At 34.1% G+C, this 19,824-nt stretch overlaps 1 long non-coding RNA gene across 1 annotated transcript in view; it reads right to left on the reverse strand.

The window, feature by feature from the left end:
- Window positions 1-11,871, reverse strand: part of LOC143651538 (uncharacterized) — a 65,393-nt gene extending 53,522 nt beyond the window's left edge. Inside the window, exon 1 of the long non-coding RNA XR_013160020.1 lies at window positions 11,792-11,871. This is a non-coding gene — a long non-coding RNA (uncharacterized LOC143651538). The remainder of the gene's footprint in view (window positions 1-11,791) is intronic.
- Window positions 11,872-19,824: the final 7,953 nt, after the last annotated feature.

A 19,824-nucleotide genomic window follows, 5' to 3' on the forward strand; every position in this document is an offset into this window, starting at 1 on the left:
GTTACTTCCAGAGAACCTCTTTTGTTGCTCAGCTGTGGTCTCTCTCTCCCTAAGCTCAATTCTGCAGGTAAAATCATTACCCATCCCACTATGTGAGACAAGACATCCAGGGGTAAAAGTCTTCCTGGCAATGTGGGATATGAATCCCAGGGATGAGCTTGGTTCTGGCACTGTGGGAGGGACCAATAATGCCTTCCTGATCAAAAGTGGGAAAAGAAATGTAGCAAAATAAGATATCAGTAGCTAAGAGATTTCAAATAGAGTTGAGAGGCTATTTTGGAGGCTATGCTTATGCAAGCTTCAGCTAGATATTACTAAATGTATGATTTGCCAAACCCCAACCAACAACCAACATCATTCCTGTTAACCCTAAAGAACACCTTAGGTTCTATCTGCTCTCTTACAAAAGGTGCACGCACTAAGTTTAATTTTCTGAAATCTAAAACCTTCATATGGTTCCTAGACCAGAAAAGTCCTGAGACACAAAGAGGTGCCGGTATCTCCAACAGCAACCAGTTCCATCCCCTTATCCCATGGTGCCAACACCCCTTTTCAACATGAAAAAAGTTAGAATGGGCATTACCCAAATATCCCTATATATTGGGAGAAAGATCAAAGGAGAAGTTATAACAGAGAAGTTAAAGTTTAACAAATGAGTATGATGACTAAATCATTATATTGATATTTCCTATTAGTCTCCAGTGTCTTAGAGCTGCTAGGAGGAAAAACTTGAAACTGTGAAACTATAACCCATACTGAACTTTGAAATCTATCCTATAAGTATTTGTTAAAATGTAATTTGAATGTATTTCTTTTTTGTGTACATGTTATATTTTGTAATAAAACATGTTAAAAAAATAAGCAATAGCAATACAAAAAATATTTTGGAATAAAACATGTTAAAAAAAAATAAGCATGGTGCCCTGGCTGGCCATTTCCCCACCCCTCATCATTTCCCCTTGTAGATGGTCCATGCTCACAGTGTGGATTCCTGGTCCCATCTTGGAGGGAGAAGAATAGTCCTTGTTTACGTACTGTGAAGCATGTGTGTTTGCACCAATCTGTCTGGTGATGCTGGCCCGGGGGACTCATTGTCTTGGAACATGTCTTGTGAATAGAATGGGGCACACATAACTCTCCTACAGAATACTGTGGGTGAGCGGTCAAGTTGAGCTGCCTGGGGCAAGGGATTACTGGCTGTAGGACATAATAGTGCAGTGCCTGAAGCTATGAGGACACTCAGAACCATCTCAGTGGTAGAATTCACAGGTTCACACATACGTGCCCAAGAAAAAATCCATGTAGAAGAAGAGGAAGGATCAGAGTGGCCCCTATGCTTTGGCTTGTAGCTAGTCTCTGAAGGAATGCATTGAAAAGCCCTGAGGAGAGCATTAGCACAGTTCAATCTTCAAAGACTAGGAAAGGTGATTTCCTTATTCCCTTCTTCTATTTTTTGTTAGCTCCCAGCAGTTAAGAAAAGCTCTGTTATAGCACTAGCTAGATATTAACTTAAGGAATATATACCTCAGAGTCTAAATTACAATTGATAATGTACTGAAATATCAAAATGTCCAAGATACCACAAGATGTTATAAAACATACAAACAGACAAGAAGAGATCTCCCAGGCAAAGAAGAGGATTAAATCTTTATAAACCACCAATGAGAAGGACCAGAATGATGACAAACTAAAAAATGTCTTTTAAAGAATGATCCCAAATTTACTCAAAGGCTAAAGGAAAGTATGGACAAAGAACTAAAGGAAATCAGAAAAATGATGAATAAACATAAAGAGGGTATCAATAGAGAGATGGAAATTATAAAAAAGAACTAAATTGAGCTGAAGACCACAGCAGAAGAAATTAAAACTTCCCAAGAGAGAGTCAACAACAGATTGGAGTTGGCAGAATCAGAGAACTTCAAGATAATTAAAATCATTCTCTAAGGAACAGAAAGAAGAAAGAATGAATAAAAGTGAACAGAGTCTGAGGAACTGATGGGACAACATCAAGCGTAACAATATACAATGATAGGAGTCCCAGAAGAAGAAAGAGAAAAAGGGGGAGAGAGCATAGTCAAAGAAATAATGGCTGAAAATTTCTTAAATTTAATAAAAGAATGAATATACAACAATCAGGACATTCAATGAACTTCAAATAGAATAAACCCAAGTAGACCCCTAAGCATGGCGTATTTTAATCAAGTTGTTGACTGACAACGATTGAGAAAAAATTCTGAAAGCCCCAAGAGTGGAGCAATGTTTCAAATACAAGGGAGCCTTATTAAGAATACGTGTCAATTTTTCATCAGAAACCATGAAAACAAGAAGACAGTGGGATGGCATAGTTAAAGAGCTGAAAGCAAAAAATCACCAACCAAGAATTCTATATCTGAAAAAAACTGTATTTCATAAATGAGGGAGAGATTAAGACATTCCCAAGTAAACGAAAGCTGAGGGACTTCATCACCACTAGACCATCCCTACAAGACATGCTAACAAGAGTTTTGCAGGTTGAAAGGAAAGGACAATAGATTGAAGCAGCATGAAGAAATAAAGATGCCATGTGAGGATAATGCCATGGGTAGATATAAATAACACTACTACTGTATTTTTGGTTTGTTGCTTCCTAAAGGATTGAAATGCAAATGCATAAAATGCAATGAGAAATTAGCAGTTCTGAGCTCATGATGTATAAACATGTAATTTGCTACACACAAGAACTATATCAAGGTGTTGGGAAGAGGGGTATAGAAACATAGTTTGTGTGTAATATTAAAGTTAAGTTGGTATCAAAGTGAGATTGTTACAGATTTTGAATGTTAAATTTAAGCCCCATGGCAACTGCAAAGAAAATAGCAGCTAATATGTGAGCTCATGTAAACAGAAATTATGGTACAGGTTGCCAGGGGCAGGGAACAGGGAGCATGGGGAGTTAATTAATAAAGGGTATAGGGTCTCTGTTTGGGGAGATGGGAGAGTTTTAAATAATGGAGGGAGGTTAAGAGTACCACAATATTATAAACGTAAGGAATCTGATTGCATGGTATGCTCGAGAATGGTAGAAGTGGAAAAGTTTATGTTGTATATATGTTCACACAATTAAAACATGAAGAAACTAAAGAGACAATCAACAATTAAATGCAATACATGATTTTAGATGTGATCTTGCAAGAGAGGAGTAAAAGTTCAAAGGGGCATTATTAGGGCATAAAAAATAGAAATACAGACTGTAAACTTTATATCAATGTTGAATTTCTTAAACTTGATAACTGCACTTAAGGTGGTTACAGAAGTGAATACCAAAAAAATAAAACTTAAAAAAAATTTTTAAAAAAGAACTGAATACCCTTGTTCTTAAGAAATGTATATGGCACTAGTAAGTGTTCAAGAAACATGATTTATTCATCCTACACTTAGGTGTTCAGAAAATGAATTGATAAATAGATAAGAGACAGATCGGAGATAAATGATAGATGATAGATTAGATAGACAGTATTTTAGTTTGTTAAGGCTGCTGTAATGCAATACACCAGAGATGTATTGGCTTTTTTAAAATTTTTAATTTTTTATTCTTAAAAATAACATAAATACAAAAAAGCAATAAATTTTAAAGCACTTCACAACTATTAGTTGTAGAACAGATTTCAGAGTTTGGTATGGGTTACAAGTCACAATTTTAGGTTTTTACTTGTAGATACCGGAGACTAAGATACTGGAGAGTAAAAGAAATATCAATAAAGTGATTCAGCACTCATACTCATTTGTTAAACCCTACCTTCTCTCTGTAACTCCACTACCACCTTTGATCTTTCTCCCACTCTTTAGGGGCATTTGGACTATGCCCATTCTAACTTTTTCATGTTGAAAGGGCTGCTGATAATATGGGAAAGGAGGATGGAACTAGTTGATGTTCTGGAGAGGCTGGCCCTCTGCATTTTAGGACTCATCTGGCCTAAGAACCCATTTGGATGTTGTGGGATTCTGGAAAGTAATCATAGAACAAGGACCCTTTGTTGAATTTCAGACAAAATCCTAAGTGTTGTTTAGGGTTGGCAGGAATGATTTTGACTGGGGTTTGGCAACCATGATAACTAGCAATATCTAGCTGAAGCTTACATAAGAGTAACCTCTAGAGTAGCCTCTTGACTCTTTTTGAACTCTCTCAGCCATTGACACTTTGTTTCCATTATTTCTCCTCTTTTGTTCAGGAAGACATTGATAAGCACATGGTACTGGGCAAGGCTCATCACTGGCCATCATTTCCCATGTTGTCAGGAAGACTTTCACCCCTATATGTCATGTCCCACATAGTGGGGAGGTTAATGACTTTACTTGCAGAGTTGGGCCTAGAGACAGAGAGAGGCCACATCTGAGCAACAAAAGAGGTCCTCTGGAAGTAACTCTCAGGCATAACTGTAGATAGCTTAGCTTCTCTGCTTAATAAATAAACTTCACAAGAGCAAGCCTCAAGATTAAGGGGTTAGCATATTGACTTGGGAGTCCCTAATGTTTGGGAAAATATCAGGGGTTTCCCAGGTGGTAAAGCTTAATAGTTTCAAATCTTTTCTCCAGTCCCTCAACATACTCTGGGATGTATCTGGGCATTGCATTAAGCTGTAGAGAATTACAAGCCCTCATTCCCATTCTGGACTCACTATGTTTGGGTTATTAAATTATCTATCCAGACTGGTTGAATTAGAGTATGTGCTGCAGAAAATTTAGGTTGGGGACAAAATAAACCTCTCTTCCATTGGTCTCATAGAGTAAGTGAAGATCTAAAATACAGACAATGTCTTCCTTATCCTTGTATTCTGATTTACTTTAGTATCAACCTGATTGGCTTCATTCTTATTTCTAACTGAAACCTGATCTCTTTTTCAATTTCTTTAACAGTTGTATGTGGCAATACTGACCTTCAGAACAGCATAACTCCTACTAGGAGCCTTAGATGACACACAGGTACCCAAAGTTCCAGGGAAATAGCAGATTATGTATATAGCACAGACTCTCAAAATCTAGAAATAATAATTACAGCTATAGACTATATGTGACCATCTAGGCTCCCCAGTTTTATCGTAAGTATTTTTTTTTTACATGGGCAGGCACCGGGAATAGAACCCGGGTCCTCTGGCATGGCAGGCGAGCATTCTTGCCTGCTGAGCCACTGTGGCCCACCCTGTAAGTATTTTCTAAATGAGACCATACAATATTTCCTCTTTTGTTTCAGGCTTATTTTATATCATATAATGTCCCACGGGTTAATTTACAACATTGCTTGCCTCACGACTTGTTCCTTTTTGTAGCAGCACAATATTTGACCATATGTATACACCACAGCTCACCATTCTGCTTCTCAGTCAGTGCACCTTTCAGCCACCTCCATCCACTGGGCATCAGGTATAGTGTTCAAAGTAAACAGTCCATGTCTCGCATTGTCCTCACTTAGTGGTATAATCAACAGCACTCTCAATTTTAGACAATTTTCATTGCTCCCAAGAGAAAAATAACTCCCTCACCAAATAGAAAATCCAAACCTCCCCTTAACTCTTATCCATATCTCTCCCCATTGTTTTCCCCTGGTATTGCTGTAATACTGTGATGTCTTCCTGTTAAATATAGCCCATAGCATATAATGGTAGTTTTCCCTCTATATCCTGAAATTACAAACTCTGGGTACAAGATTCATACCTTTGAAGTCATTCATGCAAGAACCTATTTATATATGTAGTGTTAATTGGTAGGATACATGGCTCTATACAATCTCTTTCAATCATGTTCACCTTCAACAAGGCAATGTTACTTATAGGCCCACTAATGAACTGCCTTGACTTCTATTCATTCCCTTTCATTTAAGTTCAAACTCATTAGCTAACCATTTCCCCATCTCTACCTTTTGTGTATCTCCAGGTCCCCCATATTCTGTATTATAAGCCTCTGAGTTTACATTTACCAAGGTCATAAAAGTGAAATCATACAGTATCTATCCTTAGGTCTGGCTTATTTCACTCAGCATTATGCCTTCAGGTTTCATCCATCTTCTCATATGCTTCAAAGTGTCACTTCATCTTACAGCTGCATAACATTCCATCATATGTATATACCACATTTTGTTTATCCACTCCTCTGTTGATGGGCATTGTATTGCTTGCATCTTTTGGTGATTGTAAATCATGGTGCATGAACATCAAGGTGCAAATGTCTGTTGGTGTCACTGCTTTCAGCTCTTTTGGGTATACACCAAGTACTGGTATTGCCATGTCATATGGCAACTTGATATATAGTTTCAAAGGAAGAGCCAAACTGTCTTCCATAGTGGCTCTGCCATTACGCATTCCCACCAGCTGTGCATAAGCATCCCAATTCTTCCACATCCTCTCCAACATTTATAGTGTCCTGTTTGTTTTTAGCAGCCATTTTTACAGATATGAGGTGATATTTCATTGTAGTCTTGATCTGCATTTCCCTTCTAGCTAATGAAAATGAGCATCTCTTTATGTGCTTTTCAGCTATCTGCATTTGTTCTTTGAAAAAATGTCTATTCATATCTTTAGCCCATTTTATACTTGAGTTCTTTTGTTGTTGAGTTGTATGATTTCTTTATGCATACAGAATATCAAACATTTATCTGATATGTGATTTCCAAATACTTTCGTCCATTTAGTTGGCTGCATCTTCACATTTTTGACAGTCTTTTGAGGCACAAAAGTTCTTGATTTGAGGAGTTCCCATTTATCTATCTTTTCTTCCATTGCTTGTGCTTTGGGTATAAAGATTAGGAAGCTATCTCTTATTACTAGGTCTTGAAGATATTTCCCTACATTTTCTTCTAGGGGCTTTATGGTACTGGTTCTTGTATGTAAGTCTTTGATCCACTTTGAGTTAATTTTTGTACAGTGTCTAAAGTAAGGGTCCTCTTTCATTTTTTGGCTATTGATATCCAGTTCTGCCATGCCCATTTATTGAAAAGACTATTTTGTCTGAGTTCAGTGGATTTGGGGACCTTGTTGAAGAACAGTTGACCATGGATTTGGTAGTCTGTTTCCACATTCTTGATTTGATTCCATTGGTTAATATGTCTGTCTTTGTGCCAGTACCATGCTGTTTTGACAACTGTGGCTTTATAAAAGCTTTAAAATCAGAAAGTGTTAATCCTCCAAATTCATTCTTCTGTTTTAGGATATTCTTAGCTATTCAATGTCTCTCTTTCCATCCCAAATGAACTTGATAACTAGTTTTTGCAAGTCTTCAAAATAGGTTGTTAGAAGTTTTATTATGATTGCATTGAATCTGAAGAGCAGTTTGAATAGAATTGACATCTTAACTATACTTAACCTTCCTATCCATGAGCAGAAAATATCTTTCCACCTATTCTCTTCTTTGATTTCTTTTAACAATGTTATATAGTTTTCTGTGTACAGGTCCTTTACATTCCTAGTTAAGTTTATTCCTGGATACCTGATTATTTCAGTTGCTATTTTGAACAGAATTTTTCCTTAACTGTCTCCTCAGTTAGGTCATTGCTTGTGTATAGAAACATTACTGAATGTTGTGCATTAATTTTATATCCTGCCACTTTGCTGAATTTGTTTATTAGCTCAAGAAACTGTGTTGTAGATTTCTTAGGATTTTCCAAGTATAGTATCAGGTCATCTGCAAATAATGAAATTTCTACTTCTTCCTTTACAATTTGGATGTCTTTTGTCTCTTTTTCCTGTCTGATTGCTCTAGCTAGAACTTCTAGTACTATGTTGAATAATAGTGGTGACAGAGGGCATCCTTGTCACATTCACATCTTAGGGGGAAAGATTTCAGTCTCTCATCATTCAGTATGATGGAGGCTATGCATTTCTCATTTATGCCCTTTACCATATTAAGGACATTGCTTTTGAGTCCTACCTTTTGAACTGTTTTTCTCAGAAAAGGATGTTGAATTTTGTTGAATGCTTTTTCAGCATCAGTCGAGATAATCATGTGATTTTTCCCTTTTGATTTGTTAATGTGCTGTGTTGCATTAGCTGGTATAAATTGATTTTCTTGTATTGAACCACCTTGCATTCCTAGTATAAACCCCACTTGGTTGTGGTGTATAATTCTTAATATGCATTGGATTGGATTTGATATTATTTTGTTGAGAATTTTTGCATCAATATTCATTAGGGAGATTGGCTTGCAGTTTTCCTTTCTTATACCATCTTTACCCGGTTTGGTATTAGAGCGATGTTAGCATCATAAAATGAGTTAGGTAGCGTTCGATTTTCTTCAATTTTTTGGATGAGTTTGAGCAGGATTGGTGTTATTTTGGAATGTTTGATAAAATTTCCCTGTGAAACCATCTGGCCATGGGCTTTTTTTTGTAGGAAGATTTTTGATGACTGATGAATATCTTTACTTGTGATTGGTTTGTTGAGATCTTCTGTTTCTTTCCCAGTCAGTGTAACTTGTTCATGTGTTTCTAGGAATTTTCTCCATTTCAACTATGCTTTCTAGTTTGTTGGCATATAGTTGTTCATAGTATCTTCTTATTATGTTAATAACAAATGCCTTCTCATTTTAGATTTTGTTTACATGCATCGTCTCTCTTTTTTGTGTGTGTGTCGACATAGTTAGTGGTCTATCACTTTTATTGGTTTTCTCAAAGAAGCAATGTTTGGTTTTATTGATTCTTTCTATTGTTCTTTTTTCTCTGATTCATTTTATTCTTCTTTAATCTTTGTTATTTCTCTCCCATTTGATTGAGTTGGTTTGTTATTCTTTCTATAGTTCCTCCAGGGGAGCAATTAAGTCCTTGATTTTTGCTCTTTCTTCTTTTTAAAATTTTTAATTGATATATATTATATATTCATATACCATATAATCATCCAAAGTGTACATCAGTGGTTCACAATATCATCATATAGTCGTGCATTTATCATCACAATTGACTTTTTTTCTTTTTTTTATGAAAAATAACATATATACAAAAAAGCAATAAATTTCAAAGCGCATCACAACAATTAGTTACAGAACAGATTTCAGAGATTGGTATGGGTTACAATTCCACAATTTTGGGTTTTAACTTCTAGTTGTTGTAAGATTCTAGAGACAAAGAGAAATATCCATATAATGATTCAGCACTCATACTCATTTGTTAAACCCTGCCTTCTCTGAATAACTTCACCATCACCTTTGATGTTTCTCTCATTCTTTAGGTCTTTGGGTTATGCCCATTCTGATATTTTTCATGTTGGAAGGGGCTGTCAATAATATGGGATGGCAGGATAGAACTAGCTGATGTTCTGGAGATGCCGGCCTCTCTGCATTTCAGGAATATCTGATCCAGCGACACATCTGAAGATTGCAGGTTTCTGGAAAGTAATCTTAGTGCATGGAACATTTGTAGCATGTTATATAATGCCCTAAGTGTTCTTTAGGATTGACAGGAATGGTTTTGGTTGGGATTTGGCAAGCTACAATAGGCAGCAATGTCTAACTGAGGCTTCTATAAGTGTAACTTCCAGAGTAGCATCTCAACTCCATTTGAACTCACTCAGCCACTGATAGCTTATTTGTTATACTTCTTTCCCCCTTTTGGTCAGGATGGCATCGTTGCTCCCACAGTCTCTCCGGGCTATATGTGACTGCTATAAGAGCTTACAGTATAGGCCCCTGTTTACCTATAAGTATTTTCTAAATGAGACCATACAATATTAGCTTTTTTGTTTCTGGCTTATTTTGCCTCACCAAATGCCAAATAAAAGCTCGCTTACAACTTTGCATGCCTCACAATTTTGCTCTTTTTTGTAGCGGCACTATATTTTATCATATGTATATACCATCATTTGTCAATCTACTTCTCAGTCAGTACATCCTTCAGCCACCTCCATTCATAGGGCATTATGTATAAAGTCCAAAATCCACAGTCCATCAGCACTCTCAATTCTAGATAATTTCATTGTTCCCAAGAGAAAGATAATCAATAAACACAGCCTCACCAAATAGAAAATCTACAAAATGTAGTCATGATCTGCATTTCCCTTATAGCTAAATTAACTCTGGTCCATCCCCCCATTATTTACCCCTGGTATTGCTGTGGTACTGGTGATGTTTTCCTGTGGAACATAGCCCATACCATACAATGGCAGTTTTCCCCCTATATTCTGAATATATACACTCTTTGTACAAGAATCATACCTTTGTAGTAGTTTATGTGAGAACCTATAGATATTTGTAGTGTTAATCAGTGGGACACATGGATCTATACAACCCCACTCAATCATGTTTACCTTCAATATGGTAATAGTACTTATAGACCCAATAGCAAACTGCCTTTACTTTTATCCGTTTTTTTACATTTAACTTCAGCCTCATTAACTAGCAATCCCCCCATTTCTAGCTTCTGTGTAGCTCTAAGTCCCCTATATTCTGTATTCTAAGCCTCTAAGTTTACATTTACCAAGGTCATAAAAGTGAAATCATACTATATCTGTCCTGATGATTTAAGTCCACAGCAGCAGAGCAACTGGGCACCATCACCTGACCGAGTTGATATCTGAGCCTAACTTAGTACAGCTAAATAGATAATAAATGGATAGATAGAAACAATAATGCAGGGAATGTGAGAGAATATTAAAATCAATGTGTCTGTGCATGTGGGGGGATAAGGATATATTGGAGTTCCCTGGATGGGGTTTGTATTATTTTTGCAACTGTCTTTCAAGGTTGAAAAATTTTGAAAATCAAATGTTTTTTTAAAAAGTGCATATTAACTTTCTTTGGAGAAATTGTTTACAAGAACCAGAAGGGTTTTATTTGCAATCCACAGGTAGAAAACTACTGCTTTTATGAGCGGTATTACTTCTGAGAGTAAGTCATGCATCAGAATGATATAAGAGCAAGACAAAATTATTAGAATAAATAATACAGTATGTAATAAGGGGATTAATTTCTTCTACCTTCCTTATATAAACTAGCTCTTTATAAAACACTATATTACAGAAGTAATTCATGAGAAATTTTCAGCATAAACAAATTAAACAGTATTAAATATCACCGAAGTTTTCCAACAAACAGCCTACCTCTGCCCCCAAGTTACTAACTGTTATATTTTGCATTTATCTTTCTAGACATTTTCCTATGCATTTGCATACTTGTAATATGGTAGATATGGAAATATATCAGTGCAGTGAGGGTGTGTGTGTAAGTGTGTGTGTGCATGTACGTGAGTGCCTGTGTGACAGTATTGCATAAGTAATATCTTAGGTTACACAGTGACCTGAAAATTTCTTTTCTCTTTGAATAATACATATTGAAACACATTTCCAATCTCTGCACATAATTCAACCTCACTGATTTTAACCGATATGTATGCTTCTATTAAAAAGACACATCACAGGTTAGATACGCCCTTCTCTAGGCATCAAAGTAGCTTTCAGTGCCTATTTTAACCTAGAATCCTACTAGCAGTTTAAGAGAGGGACATGATACCTACTCATGCTATCACCGACATTTGTTACTTTCAACATTTTCTAGTTTACCAATCTGATAATTTAAAAAATTCTCTATCATTGCTGTGTCACTTTATATTTGCTTGATTTTATTTGTAGAAAGTATTTTTCATGTGTTTATTGGCTAATTTATTTCCTGTATGCTTCATGCCAGTTCATAAAATTTGCCTTTTTTTGTGTGTGTGTAATCATATTATCTCACTCAGCTACATGTGTTCTACATATATTTTGGATATTTGGACATTAGTTCCTTATATATTTTTTGTTACATATACAGGAGACATTTTTACTTCTGGATTGTCACTTACCGTTTAACTCTTTTTATAATAAGCATTTTAGACGTTGATATTTTCAGGTTGATCTGTCCTTATTTCATAGCTTTTTGTCTTGTGTCTTGTTCAAAATAAAAATCAACATTAATGTCAAGAGCATATTCACCTAAATTTCCTCACAGTACAAATGAGACTATGAGAATCACTAATGTGAAAGTTGTTTTTGCAAATGGCTAAAGATAGGGACTGTTCATGTCTTTTTAAAATATATAGACAATGGACCCAATACCATGGATCAAATAGCCCATCCTTAATCCAATCATTCAAAAGCTCTCTGTAAAATATACTAAAATTTCATAGCTATATGACTTTGCTTCTGAGATTTTGTTGGTTTCATAAAACATTTTGTTATCTGGCCAAGCAATGCTCCTCTTATTTTATTTTCAAAATTCTTTTGGCAAATTTTGCACATTTACTAATACATAAAAAAATTTGGAAATAATTTGTTAAATTCCTTGAAAAAATTCCTGCTTGAACTTCAATGTATTGGATTAAAATGGGAGATTAAATTTTTTGAGAACTAGTATATTTTTAATATTTGTTCTTCCCAGGCCTAGCAATAATATTTTCCTCCATTGATTCGTTTTCTTCTTTTTCATTATTAAAATGTTATAAATTCCTCCAAACATGTTAAGAACATTTCTTTGTAGATCTGTCACCAAATACCTTTAAGAAATTATGGCTAGTGGTAAGTATTTTTGTTAGCTTTTCTAATTGATAAATCATGTTTTATAGAAAATGTGACTTTTGGATGTGAAGCCGATTCAGGTAACCTTGCTGAGTTCATTTACTCATTGTAATAGTTAACCAGCTGATGTTTTAAAACCATTTCTTGCAAATTATGACAGCATTGTTGTGATTCTTATGAGATCTAATTAGCTTCTTTTGTTATTTCACTTCAAAGACTAGAACTTTGTTATGTACTCTACTATATTCCCTTAAGTAGAACCATGTTCTTATACTAAATGTTTAATAAATACTTACTTTTGCATACTAAATAAATGCTAGTTTTAAAGATTTCACCATCAGGTATGCTATAATGGAGATTTCTGAAAATTATGATTGGGAAAGATTTTAGTATCTCTAGTATGATAAGAATATTTTTCTTTATTCAGAATTGTATGTTGTTTAATTAAATGATTTATAGTATCTGTTGAGATAATAAGATGACTTTTGTATGTTAGACTGTTAACATAGTGTATTTTGGCATATTTTCTGATATTTATGAATTGTGGCATTCTTTAAATAAATGTTATCAAATTGTGATGTTCAATGCTTTAAATATACTGCTGGAATCTCAGTACTGAAATTTTATTCATGATTTTTGCTTTCAAAATCATTAGAAATTGTGGTTCAGTGGTAGAATGCTCACATTCCATGGTGGGAAACCTGGATTCGATTCCTGGAGGATACACCTAAAACAAAACAAAAAAAAAAAGAGAGAGAGAGAGAGAGAGAAACATTAGAAATGTACCCTAAATGTAAGATCCAAACAAATGAAATGTATAAAATAAGGTCACAAATAAATAATATATAAGAATTTCCACAGTTGTTGAAAGACAATTCAGATTCAGAAAACAATGATTATAAAACATGACCAATTTAATGCAATTCACATGCAACTTTTACCAGGTGTAATGCAGCAGCTCATGAAGACAAAGCAGAGAAGTAGAGGTAAGAGAAAACCCTCAGAGTTGCCCATGATCCTCAATGAGCACAAGGCAGCTGCCCTTTGAAGAATGGAGGCAAAGCATCAAGGTAGAGAGAAATCTCCCAAAGTATAGATGGCTTGTATGGGGCTGGAAGGCAAGGAGAACTCCATAGTGCCTCAAAAAGTTAACAGCCAAAGTTTAAAGCAGAAGTCTCTCATAGTTCAGAAAGCTGGAGGCTGGACTGAAAAGCATGATGAGAACTCCACAGTCTGGGCAATACTTCGATTCCAAGCCTGCTGAAGGAAAAGTTCCATTTCTCTCCTCTACATGCTTAAAACTAGTGGTGAGTTAAATGAAATGATAGCTGCAACAAAGCCTACAGCACAGTTAACTATGCAGTAGATTCATACAACTTCATACACTGGGAGACTGATAAAAAAGGTGAATCCTTCTATCTAAGGGAAAATTCTAAGGGCAATCTGTCTCCCCAATGTTCAGTATACAATGAAAATTTATGAGAAATATGAATAAGCCAGAAAGAAGAACTTATGGCTAAGAAAGGGAAAAGAGAATAAGCAAGATAAGATAGCCTAAATGTTGGAATTATGAAAGTGATCATTTAAAATAGCTGTAATAACTGTTTAAAAGTCTGGTGGAAAATGGTGGTGAAATAAAAGAATAAGTGGGGAATTTCAGAAGTTAGATGAGAAACATAAAGTAAAATAATCAAATATAAATTTTAGAAATGAAAAATATATCAGAACAATCCATTACATGGCATTAAAAGCAGATTGGCCATAACAAAGGAAAGGATCAGTGAAACTGCAAATAGGTCAAGAGAAATTATCCAATCTGGACCCAAGGAGAAAATAGGATAACAAAAAGGGACAGAGTGCCCTAAATCTATTGAGCAATATTAAATGGTCCAGTAGAAGCCTAGTTTGAGTCCCAGAATGAGAGGAGAGAGAGGAAGAGAAAGAGAGAGAATATGAAACAAAAGAAATGTTTGAAGGGTTTATGGATAATATTTTTCCCAAAATGATGAAAGCATCAACTTCAGGAAGGACAGAAAACCAATGAAAGATAAATTCCAGAAAAAATAAACTTAGGCCATCATAATAAAAAAGTTAAAAGCCTAAAAGAAAGTAAAAATCTTAAAACAAGCAGAGGGGAAAGGACATATGCATACATAGAAACAAAACTAAGAATGATGACTAACTGACAATAAGAAACAATGGAGGCCAGAAAACAATGGAAAGCAAAGGAAATGTATACAACTAGATTTACATATCCAGGAAGAATATATTTTAAAATGATGATAAAATAGATATATTTTCAAACATATAAAAACTGAGATACCTTGTCTTCAGCATACACAATCAAAAAGAAATGCCAGATGTTTGTCAAACTAAAGAGAAATCCAAGAAGATGAAATTCTGAATCTTCAGAAGTGAAAGAAGAGCACTAAATGATAGATATATAAATAAATATAAAGACCTGTAAAAAAAGTATAATATGCATAGAAAGACACATAACTATGTATATAGCATACATGTGGATATACCTGGATATACATATACATATATGTAAACTTCTTAAAAAACAGTCAACTATTAAAGAAAAATGGAGTTTCTAGAATAAATATAAATGAAAATATGGCAACAAAACCATAGAAGTTTGGTGGAAGGTAAATATAATTATATTGTTATAAGATTCTTACATAGTTTGTGAAGCATAACAATATTGATTTAAGTGATAACCTGAAGATACATGCAGTAATCTCTCGAAAATCATTAAAAACATATACACAAAAAATTATAACAATATTGGAGCAGGGGAAATAAAATGGAATTCTAGAAATTACACTATTTACCCAAAGTAGACAGGAAATGAAAGCCATAGAAACAAGGAACAGATGGAACAAATAGAAAGGAAATATCAAGGTAGCATGCTTAAACCCAACCAATCAGCTCATTAAATGTAAATAACAAAGCCACCTAGAATGTAGCAATAGTCAGATTCTAAAAAAGGGAAAAAATCTATCACCATTCTATTAAAAAAAATTCTTTAATTATAAAAAAACAAATAAGTCAAAAATAAAAAGGGCAGAAAAATATCCATCATGCAAACATCGTGCATAAGATAGCAGGTGTGGCTACATTAATATTATAGAAAGTAGACTTCAAGACAAAGTGAATTATCAGAGATAAAGAGATAATTCATATTAATAAAGTTGTCAGTTCATCAAGAAGAATAGTAAATTTCAAATGTTTATGTACCTAACTACAGTGCTTCAGAATAAATGAAGGAAAATTTGACAGAGCTAAAGAAAGAAATAGACAAATTCACAATCATATTTGTAACTGATAAAACAAACAAAAAAATTAGCAAGGGTGCAAACAACACCATAATTCAGGTTGACCTAATTGTGATTTATAGAACAATTAATAGAATAGATATTCTTAACGACTTTACATTAAACATTCACCAAGATAAATCACACTTGGGGGGGGTCATAAAACAATTATTAAATTTCAAAAGATTGAGAATAATATTTATTCTCTAAAAATATGATTAAATTAGAAAACAAATACATTAAAATATCTAAATTAATCCCTAAGTATTTGGAAATTAAATATATGTTTACATAAACTTTGGGCTAGAGAAGAAACCACAGAGATTTTAGACAATATTTTTTATAAAATTACTATGAAAACCAGTACTTAAGAATTTATGGACTGTGTTAAAGCATTGTGATAAAGATATTTAAAGTATTAAGTTCTTATCTTAAAAAATTTTTAATATAAAACTAATGATGCAAATATCCACATGAAGGAGAAAGTAAAAGAATAGAAAGTAGAAAATAAAATCATTAAAATATAAATAATAGAGAACATTTTAAAGTCATTTTTAAGAACAATAAATGAATTAAATTAATAAACCCCTAGCAAAACAGATCAAGAGAAAATACACACATTAACAATGCCAGGAATGAGAAAGTAGGCATCATTACATATCTTACCAACACTAAAAAATAATAAATGAATATTATAAATAATTTCAGGTCAATAAATTTGACAGCTTAGAGGAAATAAGTTTCTTAAAAAGCACAATTTTTAAAACTTTTTAAAAAATATATAGAAAATATAATATATGCTATACTATGCTATAATATAATAATACTCATTATATTAGTTTCCTACTGTTGCTGTAACAAATTACTACAATCTTAGTAGTTTAAAATAATAAAAATTAATTATCTTCCATTTCTTGAAGATGTAAACTAATTTCACTGGGCTGAAATCAAGGTAGTGGGAGAGTTGTATTTTTCATGCAGGTCTATGGAAGAATCAGTTCCTTGACTTCTAGCTTCTAGGAGGCTGCCTGCATTCCTTGGCTCATGGACCCTCCTTCCGTCTTCAAGGCCAGCAGTTCAGCACCCTCATGTCTCTGACTCTGACCTTTTCTTCTGCCTTTTTCTTCCACTTTAAAGAATGCTTGTGATGACATTGGCCCCTCCTAGATATCAATAATAATCTTCTTATATTAAGGCCAGCTGATTAACAACTTTAATCCCATCTGAAACCTTTAGTCCCCCTTCTCATGAATCATAACATATTCTTGGGTTTCAGGGATTAGGATGGAGACAACTTTGGGAGACTGTTATTCTGCCTATCACACCTGCTTACCAAAACAAAGCTCCAGGCCAGGATAGCTTTACTGGTAAATTCCAAAAAATGTAAGGGAAAAATATTCACCATATAAAGTCTTTAAGAAATTATAGGAAAAAGGACTTCTTCCCACCTCATTTCTGATATAAGAACCCTGGAACCAAACCCTGACAACTAAATGTGAAAATGAAAATTATGGACAAATATTTTCCTAATCCTAAATGGAAAAATATTTAATGTAACATTAAAAAATTCAGTTCAGCAACATAAAAAATAATACATCATAATTCTTTTCAGTTTATCCCATATTGGTTTAATGTTTTAATATTTATATTTAAAATATAATTTACCACATAGAAGAATAAAAAAAAAACCATAAGATTATTTCAATATATGCAAAAAAAAGCATTTGATAAAATTCAATATCGATTCCTGATTTAAAATAGTCCATAAAAGTAGAACTAGAAAGAAACTACCTTGATCCAATAAAGGACATCAAGGAAAACCTGCATCCAATATGATACCATATGACAAAATTTTAAAAATTTTCTCCAAGATCAAGAACAAGGCAAAGATGTCTGATCTCATCACAAGTGCAGTAAGGCAAGAAAAAGAATGGAAAAACTTGAATATTAGCAAAGAAGTAGTAAAACTATCATTATTTACAGACAATATGACTGTGTGTATAGAAAGCTATATGAAATATACTAAATAATAATTCAGTAGAGTTGCAAGAAACAAGATTAATATACAAATATCAATTTTATTTCTCTGTGCTAACAATTGGAAAATGAAATTTAAAATTCAATACAATTTACAGTAGCATCAAAAACATTAAAAATTGGATATATTGTAAAAACTATGTGCAAAATTTATACATTTAACACTAAAAAAATTGTTGAGACAAAATAAAGAACCCCCAAATTTATGAGGATATATATCATATTTGTGGACTGGAAGAGTCAATATTGCTAAGATCGCAATTCTTCCAAAATTAATTCATGGATTATAAGTAATCCTAATAAGAATAGCAGTAGGCTATTTATTTTTTGAAATTGATAAGCTGATACAAAATTTCCCGTGGAAATGCAAATATTCTGAAAATAGCCAAAATTATCTTGAAAATAAAATTGCTTCATGGTTTTCAGAATGCAAGTTGTTAAAAATTTGTGATATTGGCACAAGATAGTTGAATAAATCAATGGATTAGAATAGAGAACCCAGTAAGAGACTCACATGTATAAGGTAACTCCATGTTCAACCAAACCACCAAGTAAATTAAATGACTGAAAAAAATATTTTAAATAATTTTGCACAAATAACTGGATAGCTCAATGGGAAAAAAAAAGAAATTTAATTAGTTTGATAAGGATCATAGATCTAAACTGAAAAAGTAGGACCATAAAACTTCAGAGAGAAACAGGAGATTATCTTTGTGACTTTGGATTAGGCAAAGATTTCTTAGAAAGGACACAGAAAGCACTAATCACAGGAAAAAAAAGACAGAGTGACATCATCAAAATGGTGACAGAAGACATCCCTGGAAAAGTTTCTTCTCAGAATCAACTAGTAAAAGTACAAATTCCACTTCCTTGAATCTCTGGAGTATAATAAGACTGGAGAAAGACTCCACAAATTTTGAATTGAAGAAAAAGTAAAAAAAGAAAAACAAAAAAAACCCCACCAAAACCAGGTAGGAAATTTGCACCCTGAGCTGCCAGTCTGGACTGCTCCACCTCACTCAGTCCTGCACAGCTTAGGAACTACACAGAAGCAGCATGGATCAGGTCCGTCCTGTGATAGATACAAACCATAGACCACTCACACCAGTGACTAAGATCCTCATATATTTACAGGCACAAGGATCCAAGTCTGCAGAGACCCATGGTGGAACACAAGAAGCTCAGGAGTGGCACATACAAAAGAGACCCCGGGGACAAAAATGACTGCAACAGCACTTTTGGTAAGATGTGCACACTTTCAATCCAGTCTCTGTTTACTGGACCATCCAAACTGAAAACAGACCTTTCTGGACTGACCCCAATAAACCCTGTGGGTCAGAATACCATAACAGGGAAGAAACTGGGATCAGAAAAGCCTTGCAGAAATTTAAAAAAAAAAAAAAAGGAAGAAAAATGAACTGTTGTTAAGACAGGCTGGGTCCAAGAACTGAACACCATAATGACAAGGGCACACTGAAATGAGAGAATTTAAGCAAATCATAAAAGATGGGGAGAAAATTTTGTATAAAAACAAATATAACAGGTTAAGATTCCCAGAGAAGGACAGAGGAAGGGAAGCTTTCTTCTGGAGGTGAAACAATAGCACAAAAGGACAATCTTCAAAACTCCAAAGCATATCAGGTGCAAGAATCAGCTGCAGAAGAGCTGAGAAAATCTGAACAGTGGAACTCAAGTCACTCCAAATATCCAGAATAAGTTGGACCAAACATCAAAGAGCCTTAACATAAGCCAATCAACAAAAAAGCCCTAAACAAGAGAGAGAGAAACTGACCTTCGTAGCTAACACATCAATGTAATGAGATGCATAGAGATCAGCAAAAAGTTGCAAACTATACTAAGAAACAGAAAGATATGATTCAGTCAAGGAAACAGGTACAGTCTTCAGAGGAGACACAGAATTTAGAACTAACTAACAATGTTCAAACAAATCCCCTAAATCAATT

The sequence above is a fragment of the Tamandua tetradactyla genome, chromosome 12, assembly GCF_023851605.1.
Source record: "Tamandua tetradactyla isolate mTamTet1 chromosome 12, mTamTet1.pri, whole genome shotgun sequence".
Classification (NCBI taxonomy): Eukaryota; Metazoa; Chordata; class Mammalia; order Pilosa; family Myrmecophagidae; genus Tamandua; species Tamandua tetradactyla.